The 12,506-nt window shown below is 42.4% G+C and overlaps 1 protein-coding gene and 1 pseudogene across 1 annotated transcript in view; both read left to right on the plus strand.

The window, feature by feature from the left end:
- The window catches only part of LOC147336871 (uncharacterized), a 54,767-nt gene that overhangs the window by 7,326 nt on the left and 34,935 nt on the right, over positions 1–12,506 (plus strand). The window lies entirely within an intron of this gene.
- Positions 1,660–3,566, plus strand: LOC147336872 (uncharacterized; annotated as a pseudogene).

The raw sequence follows: 12,506 nt of genomic DNA on the forward strand, positions 1-12,506 counted from the left end.
AGAAAAGCTTACCACAAAACGGAGAAGTTATGACAAATCAGACTATAAGGCAAAAAGAAAGTGCAGCTTTATGGTTTCATGGACAAAAGAATTTCTGTGGCTGCAATATGACGAGCTAAAAAACAACACGCACAAGGGTTAGGGTTAAATTTAAAAACTGTACTTTTGTGTTAAAATATATATTTATAATTTTAATAAATGACAAATTAAAAAGGCATGAACATTTTTTTTTGTATCGAAAAAATATCGAACCGTGACACCAAAGTATCGAACCGAACCGTAATTTTGTGTATCGTTGCACCCCTAATATATATATATATGTCTCAACGCTGTTTCTCAATAATATTAAAAACCTAAAAACTATTGTTGTGGAAGATAGAAGTCACTGTGACAGCCCTCTGACTGTGGAGGACGTTTGTAATCCTATTTCTGCACTTAAGGCCAACAAATCTCCCGGCACAGATGGTTTAACTGCAGAGTTTTATGAATCATTTTCTAATCTCCTGGCTCCGTTCTTACTGCAGCTTTTCATAGGAAGTGTAGAGAATAACATCCTCCCTCCTACTCTTACTCAGGGTCTCATAACACTTATTCCAAAGCCAAACAAAGACTTACTTCTTATTGATAATTGGAGACCCATCTGTCTGCTCAATGATGACTATGAGATTAAGGCTTTAGTACTTGCTAACAGAATGAAAGAGTTCTTGGACACAATTATCGATGAGACACAATCAGGCTTTATGAGAAACAGACACCTTTCTAAGAACATGAGACTGGTTTTAGATCTACTTGATTACTCTGATTTGGTATCTGACTATAGCTTCATTCTCTTCCTGGATTTTTAAAAGGCTTTTGATACAATTGAACATCAATTTATTTTCCACTCTTTGGAAAAATTTGGCATTTTTCTGTAAAGCTATCAAAACCTTGTACACGAATGGCAATAGCTCAATTAAAATGATTAAGACTCCACCCCGAGATTTGACCTGTTATACAAGGAATCAGCACAGCTGATAAGGAGCTCATCATCAGCCAGCTAGCTGATGACACCACACTCTTCTTGAAAAATGCAAATCAAATCCGTCCAGCCCTTAGTGTTATTAGTGATTTCTCTGAGGCATGTTAATACTTTTAGCTATTTTATATCCATAAATGTAAGTTTATTAATAAAACACCATATTTCTGCCGTTTTATAAGGATATGAATTGTACATACAATCAATTTCAGACTCAACCAACAAAAAGCCTCTCAGAACAATATTTATATTGTAACAGTTGCTATTGTAATGCAGTGTATCACCACATGGCGGCGCCTCCTGTCTCACGACTGGTGTCACCCCCTTTTTGTTCTTCTTCGCACTCCTCCTGTAATGGATGCTCCCGTGTGTACGCGGACTAGTGTGCTCTTTAGTAATGTGTGGTAGAGGTAGCACTTTTATTTTTGATATTGTAAATAAATGAGTACTTTTTGGAAAGTCAGAAGCTGTTGCTCATTCGCTACCCACCTGCACACCCCTGGCTTCATCTCCACTGCACGTTACAACTGGCGCCCGAACTTTTTCCCCTTGGACTTCAGACGATTTTTGCATCCCGCCGAGGATTCTTCTCTTCTAGCACGTGAACTGTCTCGGAAATCCCCCCAGTTTTGCAGACGCTCGGACGTTTTCTCCAGCCATGGCCGCAGCCTCAGCTCAGGTGGGACCCGACTAATTTCTGGATACCGTGGTGTGCCGCTGCTCCGCTTGGGAGAAAGAAAAAGAGAGAAGCTGACTCCGCGACGCGAATGGACTCCGTGGATTTGTTATTTGTTGTTGGTTTCGTCTTCTAAGGATTAATTTTTCTGTGGAGAGCCTGGACATGAACATTTCTGCTGGCTTTTCATTCCCCTTTCCCTCTGCTGAGACTGACTGTAGCACATGTAAGTGATAGCTTGGCCGACTACAACCGTTGGTGCTGGTCTTTGGCTCAGTATAACAAAACGACTTAAAACTAATCTTGCATTGAGCTCTAGTGTTGCAGACATGCTATTGTAATAACATGGTTCTGATCACTCCAGTCTAATTTCAGTTGTTGGGCGAAATTTTATGTGGTTTTTCTAAATTTAATCTTTAACGCATTTTTGCTGTTTTGTCTTTCTAGTCTGACCTAACTGACTCTTTTACTGCTATATCAATAACTGCGCTGTGCCCTGGAGCGGCTTAATTTTTTTGAAATCGCAATGGCACACTTCCCAGACGACTCTGACTCAGACATGGAACTTACCTCGTTACCTATGTGCCAGATAGTTGAAAATGTGACTCCTAGCCTTAGCCAACAAGTGGTGGAGTTAAGAACTGAGGTGAATAAGCTTAGTGATTGTTCACGTGACTCACTGAACATACAGCAGTTTACTAAGGCAGTGGGACCAACTCACAACGGGGAACTCTCCCCCTCCTGCAGTCCCACAGTCTCCTGTTTTCCCAATGGCCACATCGACACCTCATGTTCATGTGATGGACAAAACTGAACCCACCAACAGTACCAATCCGTTCCTGCCCAGCAACCCATTTCAACCTACAAATCCTTTCCTCCCATCTCACTCACTTGAACTCAGCAGCACTTCCAGAGTGATTGCGGCAGCTTTACATCACGCAAAGCTGGAGCCTCCTGTGTATGCTGGGGACGGAAAAGTGCAACCTGAGGACTGGTTAAATGCAGTTGGCACATACAAAGCCTCATTGAACCTAACTGATGGGCAATTGCCAAACGAACTGCCACACTTTCTTGCAAAAGAGCCCGGGAAATGGTTCAAGGCACTGAGCTCCCACATCACATCATGGGCTCAATTCTGTCAACTGTTTAAGACAGTTTTTCTGCCCTCCGACAACCAAGAACGCATCCTGAGAGGAATTTTGGATCGTGTTCAGGCTCAGGACAAGCCGCTCCCAACCTTTGTCGCCCACATGTTGAGTGAGTTTGACAAACTGAAGAGCCCCCCACCTGAAAAAGACAGAATTGACCTAATTAGTAAACATGCTCTCGAAAAATACAGAGTTGCCCTGTATGGCGCTAATGTCACTTCTGTAATGGACCTGCTGCTACGCGCTCATGAGCTTCACTCAGTGCTTGGACCACAAAGACCACAGCCTGCTTTATGTAGCAAAGACAACTATAAGCCTGAACCTTACTGCTTCAAATGCTCTCAGCCAGGGTTCACTACACGCACCTGCCCAAACTGTAACACCCAACCTCATTTGCCACAACGAGCCTCGAACACCGCTAGGCATGGCCCAGTCCAGCCATTGCCAGCACCTGGCCCCTCTGACCCTGGCCATGAAAAGGTGGAATTAAGCAGCACCACATCCCAGCCACAATACAGGCAGTCGGGAAACTACAGGGGGGGGGGGAGGACAGGACAGGACATTTCACAGAGGCCAACCTTCCCCCAGTTACTAACGGAGCCTCACACGCCCGATTCACTACAGGGTGGACACAGTCTTGGACACTTGGAAGACAATTTTTCACAAGTCCACTGGAATACCCCACTAAGAACGAAAGTGAACTTCAATGCTTCATCTGTGGATGCTACCCTCGGCACGGGTGCTTCCCTCTCGGCTGTACGAGCAGATCTCATTCAAGTAAATGACTCTTACCCTAGAAACACAAGTGAGTGGAATGGTCCTGCAGTTAACCTCGCCAATAATGCTCCCTGTATCCCTGTTGGTGTTATTTGGCTCAATATTGGATTCATGAACAAGAACTTTTACCAGCGTTTTGCCATAATACCAGATTTGTCCTCTCCTTTCATTCTGGGAATGGATTTTATGGCAAGAGCTTCTGTTTCTATTCACATTCCCACTAGAACAGTCTACATTGAGGACATCCCCTGCCCACTCGCAGACAATGAAGAGGACCTTTAAAATGATTACTCACATTCACCTGGAACACTGATGTCTTTGGACTTGGTTCGCTCAGACTTAACAGCCAAACTGTCTGAAGCAAGTCTCTCAGAGAACAACAAGGATGCTTTACTAAATCTGCTCAGCAAGTTTAGCTCCTTGTTTGATGGTCAACTTGGTCGAACGGCTCTCACTGAGCACGCCATAGAGACTGGCAATGCAACACCTGTCAAACTCCCACCCTATCGCACGTCACCTGCTAAGACACGTGTGATTGAAGAACAAGTGCAACAAATGTTGAAGGACAACATCATTGAACCTTCCACAAGCCCTTGGGCAGCTCCTGTAGTCATTGTAAATAGAGCGGCCACGGAACCAAGGTTTTGTGTGGACTTTCGAGGGCTCAACCAAGTTACCCAAAAAGACTCTTATCCCCTGCCTCGTGTAGATGAGTCTTTGGAGTTTCTGGCAAGAGGAAAGTTTGTCTCAACATTGGACTTAGCGCGAGGCTATTGGCAGGTTGCTGTAGCAGAGGACTCGAAGCCTAAAACTGCCTTCATCTCTCACTGTGGTCTCTTCCAGTTTCGGGTGCTGCCCTTTGGGCTCTGCAACGCACTTGCAACTTTTCAGAGACTCATGAACTCTGTGCTTGCTGGCCCCATTTACAAAACGTGCGCAGTCTACCTGGATGACATTGTTATCGCCTCACCTACCTTTGAACAGCACTTAGTGGATCTTGAGGAGGTGCTGGGCAGACTCCAGGCTGCTGGCTTGTCATTGAAGCTCAAAAAGTGCCAATTCTGCCTCGATGAATTCACCTTTCTCGGGTACCGCATCACATCATCAGGTGTTAAGCCCGATCCGGACAAAGTAAAGGCGGTTAAGGAGTTTGATACCCCAACCTCAGTGAAACACGTCCGTCAGTTCCTTGGCTTGACTGGCTATTATCGACGCTTCATTCAGAATTATGCCCGCCATGCCGAACCTCTTCACGCCATCACCAGAAAGGACAATGCTTTCCACTGGGACGACAGCTGTCGAAGGGCCATGGACACTTTGAAGGATCATGTCACATCAGCCCCGATCCTGTCATTTCCAGACTTCAACCGTCCCTTTTCCATTCACGCCGATGCATGTGACATTGGTCTTGGGGCAGTGTTGATGCAAAAGGATGACATGGGTCGTGAGTACGTTGTGGCTTTTGCTAGTCGCTCCCTTCACAAAGCTGAACTCCCCTACTGCACTTCAGAGAAGGAGTGCCTCGCTGTGATATGGGCTCTGGAACACTTCCGCCCATATGTTGAAGGTGTTCATGTTACTATCTTCACTGACCACAACAGTCTCAGGTGGCTCATGTCTCGTCAAAACCCAACGGGCTGACTCCCCCGCTGGTCACTTCGTTTGCAGGACTTTGATTTCACAATAGTGCACAAACCTGGTGCACAGAACAAAGTTCCCGACGCACTGTCACGCAACCCTTTGCCTCTGACCTGTGACAGGCCGACTGATCTTTTACCAGATCATGCTGTTATGGGCAGCCTGGACATTCGTACTCTGCCCCCCGTCATTCTGGCTGACCGTTCACAATTCAGACAGCTGCAGTTAGACGATCATGTCACAGGTCCACTCCTCAGAGACATTGAAGCAGACTCTCTGAACAGCTCGGACAACGCCACCTTGTTACAGTATGTTGTGTATGACTCTCTTTTGTATCACAGAGAACCCAAGTCCACATGTGCTTTGCACCCTTTGAAAGAGCTGAAACTGTTTGCCCCTACTTCCATGAGAGGCACCTTGCTGGACTATTACCATGACCACCCCACAGCAGGTCACTTGGGTGTTTCTAAGACATTGGCTAGACTGCGTTTTAGGTTTTTCTGGCCCAAAATGGCAGCTGATGTGAAACGCTATGTGATTTCATGCTCAGTGTGCCAACTCACCAAGCCAAGTCAGAAAAAAGCAGCCGGTCTTATGGTTCCCATTGTCCCCCAGAAACCCTGGCAGTATGTGGGTGTGGATTTTGTTGGGCCACTTCCCCGCACCCCCACTGGTAATGCTTATTTGATCGTGTTTGTTGACTATTTGACTAAATGGGTTGAAGCCAGTGCTGTCAAAGAAGCTACATCTCAGGTAGCAGCTGGTAAATTCGTCACTGACATTTTTGCTAGGCATGGTACACCCACTTACCTCGTTTCTGACAGAGGGTCTCCTTTTGTGAGTGAGCTTTTTGAACATGTTGTTTCTGCCTTAGGCTCGGTGCACAGACTCACTACGTCATATCACCCTCAGACAAATGCTACTGAACGCGTCAACCGGACTCTGAAAACTGCAATCCGCGCTTATGTAGGTGATAAGCACACATCATGGGACAAGTTTCTCCCTCAGATTTGCTTTGCTCTGCGCACCGCCCCCCATGACAGTACAGGTATGACTCCTGCCATGATGCTTTATGGTCGTGAGTTAGACACCCCGCTTGACCTTATCACTCAGCCTTCTACAGCAGGTGTTGATGAACCGGGTGTGCCTTACCCTGAGACTCTGAGAGCCTCCCTGCAGGAAGCTCACGACCACGCCAAAGCAGCTTTGGACTATAGCCATGACAGACAAAAACATTACTATGACTTGAGACATCGACATGCCACGTTTCGTGTTGGTGACCTTGTGAGAGTTAAGACGCACCCCAGGTCAGATGCTCAGTCTAACTTTACTGCTAAACTTGCACCACTGTTTCAGGGACCATTGTGTGTATCTCAGAGACTCAGTGATGTTAATTACAGGCTCACTTGGGTGGACTCTGGTGTGGATGCAGGTGTTTATCATGTTGTGAACATGTAACCGTTCCATACCTGGGACTCTCTCACTTCCAAAGAACATTCTGTTTCATTGCCTGCTGAGAGAGAGACCGCAGAGGGTCTGAAGTCTGACTCTCAGGCCCACCCTGGCCCCCCTGCAGACACTGACATTGACTCTGAGCCATTCCCCTTTGATTTACCGGACATTGACTCTTCTTCTGATGTGGGCGCTGTTCCAGAGAGTGTTTCACCCAGATCTGTCCAGCACCCAGCTGCTGGTGGACATTACAATCTCAGGCCCAGACGTTGCCCCAGAGTTACGTCTGGCTGGAGCAACAAAAGATGGACTAATGATTTTCACACAACCAGGCGTGATCTGAAGTGAAATGTTTTGGTTAAACCTGTTTGATGCTGTCTTGTTGCATTGCTACTTTGAGTCATGATATGTAGATGTTTCTGTTTGCTCTACTTAATCCAGTTTTATGGCTCTTTCGTGCGTTAAGGTTCATTCTTGGCATTTACTTAGAAAAAAAAAAAAAGTACAAAAGAAAAAAGTGAAAAAAAACGAAGGAAACTGATTTTCCACTGTACATATTCGTCTTATTTTCACCAATTTCATTTTTAAATGGTCTTTTGCCCTGTGTGTGTGCACCAATCTTAGCTGTAACCTCTATGTATAGGGTACTGTTAGGTGTGGTGTGTGCTTTTTCAGCTGTGTACGGCTGAGGACAGCCTTTTTCTCACCAGGGGGGACTATGTAACAGTTGCTATTGTAATGCAGTGTATCACCACATGGCGGCGCCTCCTGTCTCACGACTGGTGTCACCCCCTTTTTGTTCTTCTTCGCACTCCTCCTGTAATGGATGCTCCCGTGTGTACGCGGACTAGTGTGCTCTTTAGTAATGTGTGGTAGAGGTAGCACTTTTATTTTTGATATTGTAAATAAATGAGTACTTTTTGGAAAGTCAGAAGCTGTTGCTCATTCGCTATCCACCTACACACCTCCGCGGCTGGCTTCACCTCCACTGCACGTTACAATATGTTGATTTTTTTCGCCTACTCATATCATAATTTTTTTACTCCTGGTTCTGTATGTTCATGTTCTGTTCTTTTGTAAACTTCATCTGTTTGTATGTTGTATACTCATTGTGTTTCAATAAAGTTCGATTTAAAAAAAGGTACGTTCTAAACGAAGCTTCAGACGTCACTGATCACGTGACTCTGGCCAAACGAATCAAGCCTCGACATGGTGCTTCTGAATGAATGAATGATCGTTGGACTTTTGGATGTGTGAAACATTATGTATCACCGCCAAGGAGGGGCCCTCTGTGAAGAGACTTTCTCCTCAGCCTGCCAACGGGGATTCGGGGTGGGAAGCGTTCACCCCAACGTGGAAGTCGGGTGTTATAGGGTTTGTTTGGTTTTTTTTTTTTTTTTTTTTTTTGCACTGTTGTAATGGTATATGGTGGTTGGCCAAATGTCAAGGCCACAATTTTTTGTTGTCTGGAGAATTACGATCTACAATCGCGTGGATTACATGCCTTTTAATAATATAAAACTGGTGTCACTGAATGTGAATGGTCTGAATAACCCAATCAAAAGAAGTAAAGTGGTAACAAAACTCAAAAAAGAAAAGGCACAGGTAATATTCTTGCAGGAGACTCACCTGCCCCAACAGGAACATGAAAAATTGAAAAGATTTGGTTATAAAAATACCTATTACAATTCCTACAGACAAAGTCAGAAAAGAGGAGTAGCTATTTTAATAGCAAACTCTGTACAATTTGAATGCCACAAAGAAGTGTCTGATAAAGAGGGTAGATACTTACTAATTAAAGGGAAATTGGAAAATAAACTAGTTACCCTGGTTAATATCTACGCCCCACCAGGAAGTAAGAAAAGTGATTACCAAGATTTATTCAATTTAGTGACACAAGAATCTGAAGGTCTGGTGATATGTGCAGGGGATTACAATGTTGTGCTAAATCGGGATATTGACACTACCAGTGCTGCAACATGTAAACATCGTCTGTCTAATTTTATGAATACAATATTACAAGAGGTGGGACTGATTGATGTATGGAGAACACGTAATCCTCAAACCAGGGACTACACCCACTACTCTGCACCTCATGCCACATATTCGAGAATTGATTATTTTCTAATTAATATTGAAGAACTTCATAATGTTACAGATTGTAAAATAGGTGTGGCAGATGTCTCAGACCATAGTTTGATTAGTCTAGAAATCCGTCTCGATAATAGGAAAATACATACAGCATGGAGACTTAATTTGGCTATTTTAAATAGGGATGAACATGTTAAGAAAATTAAAGAAGATATAAAAATATATATAGAAGACAATGATACCGGAGATGTGAGCCCAACTATACTTTGGGATGCATTAAAGGCAGTCTTAAGGGGAAAACTCATAGCCCTAACAGCAGCACAAAAAAAAGCGCGACTGGCCCTATATAAAAATTTGATAGAAAAACTTAAACATCTGGAGAGGGAACATAAACTACTTAAAAATCCTGAAATTCTAGAAGAAATATCAGACATCAGAAACCAAATTGATGAATTACTAAAAGAAGAAGTAGAAAAAAAGGCTAGGTATATGCAACAAACCTATTACGAATCAGGGCCCAAAGCAACTAAAATACTTGCCAGTAGACTGCGTAAAAAGCAGAGATCAAGGATTATTGATAAAGTAAGAAATTTGGATAGTAACAAATTACACTATATGCCTAATGAGATAGAAAATGAATTTAAAAAATATTACACGAGACTGTATTCACAACCGGCAGCCGCAGACCTTGAGACAATAAAAAAATTTTCTTGACCCGCTGGATCTGCCCTCCATAGGAGATACCCAAAACAAGTTACTGATTTCACAGATTACAGATAAGGAACTAGATACAGTTATTGCCGAACAAAAAACAAATAAAGCCCCAGGAAGCGATGGCTTTCAGGCTGAATTTTACAAAGTTTTCAAAGAAGAACTCAAGCCACTTCTTCTATCTTGCTTCAACTGGACTCTGAATCAGGGAATAGCTCCACCATCATGGGGAGAAGCTATTATAACAATCTTACCCAAAGAAGGAAAAAACAAAGAATACTGCAAGAATTATAGACCCATTTCCCTCCTAAATAACGACTATAAATTGTACGCTTCGATCATTAGCAAAAGACTCCAAAAATTTGTACCAGATCTGATAGAAGTGGATCAAACTGGATTCATCAAGGGACGTCAGGCACAGGACAATATAAGGAGAGTCCTTCACATTATTGACAATGCAGAAAAAACGAATATCAGTACTGTGTTAATTAGCTTAGATCAAGAAAAGGCATTTGATAGCGTAAGCTGGCTCTTCCTATTTGGAGTATTGGAAAAATTCGGGTTTAAGGACAGCTCAATACAATGTATAAGGACAATCTATAATCAACCTACAGCTAGAATCAAGGTGAATGGTAGTCTGACAGATAGAATTCGGCTATATAGAGGTACAAAACAGGGCTGTGTCTTGTCACCAATTCTTTTTGCTTTATATGTTGAGCCACTAGCACAAGCAGTGCGACAACATTCAAAGTTGGAGGGGGTATCCCTTGCTGGACAAAAACACCTTATTGGATTGTTTGCTGATGACGTTATTATTTTTCTACGAAACCCTGACAAGTGCTTCCCAATTTTGATGCAACTATTCCATACCTTTGAATACTTATCAGGCTATAAAATTAATGTATCCAAAACACAAATTCTATCATTCAATTATATACCCTCCCAAAAGATCAGAGACGAATACAAATTAAATTGGCACTCGAACAACATGAAATATTTGGGCGTAACCTTGACAAAATCATTATCAGATATGGCGGACATAAACTATAATCAGGTGGAGGGCAACATTAGAAAAGATCTAGAACGGTGGTCGGCAACACCTACAAACTTCTACTCAAGAATCCAAATAATAAAGATGAATGTTCTCCCAAGACTGTTATACATGTTTCAGTCACTCCCACTTCCTATATCTCAAAAAAAATTCAAAATATGGGACAAGATGATATCAAGGTTTATTTGGGGTGGGAAGAAGCCCAGAATAAGACTAACAACACTGCAACTCCCGAAGCGCAAGGGAGGGATGGCCTTGCCGAACCTAAGGGAATACTTCTATGCAGCCCAACTCAGACCACTTGCTGGTTGGTGTAGACCAGAATATGAGGCAAGATGGAAGGAAATTGAGAAAGAAATCGAGGGAAACAACATTCAGATTTTTATCTCTGACAAACATTTAATGACAAAGAATAAAAGTGGAATGAATCAAATTGTGAAATTTACATTAGACATATGGCACACAGTAATAGAAAAATGTCAGTTAAAAGAACAATTATTTATACTCAGATGGTTTAGACATGATAAAAATTTCAAGGCAGGACAATTGGACCAAACATTCAAACAGTGGGAACTAAAAGGGATTACAGCAGTTTGTACCCTTATGAAAAACGGAGGACTAATGAGTTTCCAACAACTAAAAAACAAATACACATTGGAAAATAGAGATTTCTTTAGATATTTGCAAGTTAGGGACTACTACGCAAAACAAATAAAATCTGACTGGCTTGGGAAACCACTGGGGGTTGTCGGAAAAGTAAAAGATTGCTATGAACATAAACAATTTAAAACTATTTCCACCTTCTATAGGTCATTAGAAGAAAATAGACAAGATTCAACACTCTATATTAAAAAGAAATGGGAAGTTGAACTGACCATAAAAATAACAGAGAAAGAATGGCTCAATATGTGTGAATTGCAACACAGTACAACTAATTCGCCGTTGTGGAGGGAATTTTGTTGGAAAAATTTGACACGTTTTTTCATTACACCCAAAATAAAAAGCAAACTGACCTCAAGTTTACAAAATTGTTGGAGATTGTGTGGAGAAATGGAAGCGGATCATTCTCATGTATTCTGGAAATGCATTAAAATTAAAAAGTATTGGGAAGACTTAAAAATGAATATGGATAATATTTTGAGTTATACATTCCCAAATACTTGCCAAGTGATGTATCTAGGAAACATAAAAGAATACATACAAAAAGAGGACGTGTATTTAGTCAAAATAATTCTGGCCGCAACAAAAAAAGCAATTACAAAGAAGTGGTTACATCCAGATCCTCCCACCCAGCGGGATTGGATCAGTATTGTAGAGGATATCTCAGAGATGGAAAAAATAACACTCAACATTAGACTGATGGGAGGTAAATACGACAGACTATGGAGGAAGTGGAAAACATTCAGAAGTGACACAAATGAAATAACATAATAGGTTTTCTTTTTTTTTCTTTCTGCAATGTGATAAATGGAGAAAGATATGTAAACTCCAGACTCTATGTTTGTTTATATGTATGTCTGTTTGTTATTTTCTTTACTGTATGTCCACAATGTCAAAATAACCTAATAAAAATCAAAGTTAAAAAAAAAATGAATGAATGAGGAATAGGACCCCCCCCCCCCCCCCCCCCCCCCCGACTTACACACACAACAACAAAGACAACACAAGGGAATACAGTCGGAGATCGGCAGCGTTGGGAGAATGACACTGAAAAAATTTACACAACAATGGGAAAAATACAAGAGGAAAAAAAGAGACCTCTTCACACGCTGGGCAACCTATGGGAGGACAGCATGAGAACAGGAAACAAAAAAAACTCCTCTGCACAGAGAGCACATTAATGTCCACATCACAACATCAGAGCACATGACAAGCCACAGGGGATGGATAGGGTGGTGGGGGGTAATCCGAAGGAACACAGCAGTCGTCCTGCCCCATGCTATCATT

The sequence above is a fragment of the Aulonocara sp. 'chitande type north' Nkhata Bay genome, linkage group LG3 (assembly GCF_057382095.1).
Source record: "Aulonocara sp. 'chitande type north' Nkhata Bay isolate Kocher_YH1m ecotype deep benthic linkage group LG3, A_spYH_male_GT1.1, whole genome shotgun sequence".
NCBI classification, from domain to species: Eukaryota; Metazoa; Chordata; class Actinopteri; order Cichliformes; family Cichlidae; genus Aulonocara; species Aulonocara sp. 'chitande type north' Nkhata Bay.